At 35.7% G+C, this 1,049-nt stretch overlaps 1 protein-coding gene across 1 annotated transcript in view; it reads right to left on the bottom strand.

Moving 5' to 3' along the window:
• The window catches only part of LOC119425684 (growth factor receptor-bound protein 10), a gene marked incomplete in the record, with an annotated part of 634,378 nt that overhangs the window by 600,829 nt on the left and 32,500 nt on the right, over positions 1–1,049 (bottom strand).

Raw genomic sequence — 1,049 nt, 5'->3', positions numbered from 1 at the left:
AATAATTACTAATTACTGTCAAATTTCAAACAATGTTATCGTTTATCACAATAATTTCTGAGACACCCACAGCTGTTGGGGGAAGAATCAGTTTTGTTGTGTGTTTCCTTGACTGATGAAGCCTTCTGGATCAAAGGCGAAATGCTTCAGCACAAAAAAAAAAACTGTTCAGATGACCTGACTGAAAAATGTTGGATTTTATACCTGGATTATTGAGCATGGACTTTGTTAATTTCTGAGACAATTAATTGCCCAGCAAAATTTATCATGACAGGCCTACTTACAAGGTAGTAACTTAGTCTGAAATGTTTAATTTAACAACTCTACATGAAATATATAGGTGACCAGATTTGGCTCACTATTCGACAAGAAACTGGTCAGTTTTGTCTCTTTCTCGCCCCTAATTAATGCATAATAAGCAGTTATTAATGATTTATAAAGTGTTTATAGAGGAACTAATAACATATCTATAAGCTATTTATTAGCCATCTATAAGGGGAGCCTTATTGTAAAGTGGTACCAGGGTGACTCTACTCAGTATTGACTTTGAGGGGGTGAATACATACGCACACACCTCTTGTCAGTTTTATATTCTATAACTTCTTTAATCTGTTTTGTGTAGGTTTGTCCACCAAGAATAAAATCAGATTTGCATGTAAAGTGTGTGTGTGTGTATGCATTCAAGTAACCATGCACGCTCCTGTACATGCATTTACTGTAAACATAATCTACGACAGAGCTGTAGAAACATCAGAAATACTTAAATATCATGCAATATATTTCATTCATTCATTAGCTGAAGCTATATTTATGAAATGGTAGGTTTGTGCTGCTGGGACGTTTAAACTGTCTTCTTATTAAATTACAGACAGAAACACAAAGACCAGAGACAATAGAAACTGACCCACTCAGGGTCCAAACGAGCTTCATAGCTCTTTGCATCTTGTAAACCAAAACAGATTTAACCTCAACATCTGGTGCTTTGAATCACAATAAAAGACAAAGTGTGCAGCAGCACATGCACAAACAGGGCACATCAGGTGCTTCTT

Source organism: Nematolebias whitei, chromosome 19 (assembly GCF_014905685.2).
Source record: "Nematolebias whitei isolate Nwh7 chromosome 19, NemWhi1, whole genome shotgun sequence".
In the NCBI taxonomy this organism is placed as follows: Eukaryota; Metazoa; Chordata; class Actinopteri; order Cyprinodontiformes; family Rivulidae; genus Nematolebias; species Nematolebias whitei.
The sequence above is the reverse complement of the archived record's forward strand: the minus strand, read 5'-3'. Positions and strand labels throughout refer to the sequence as shown.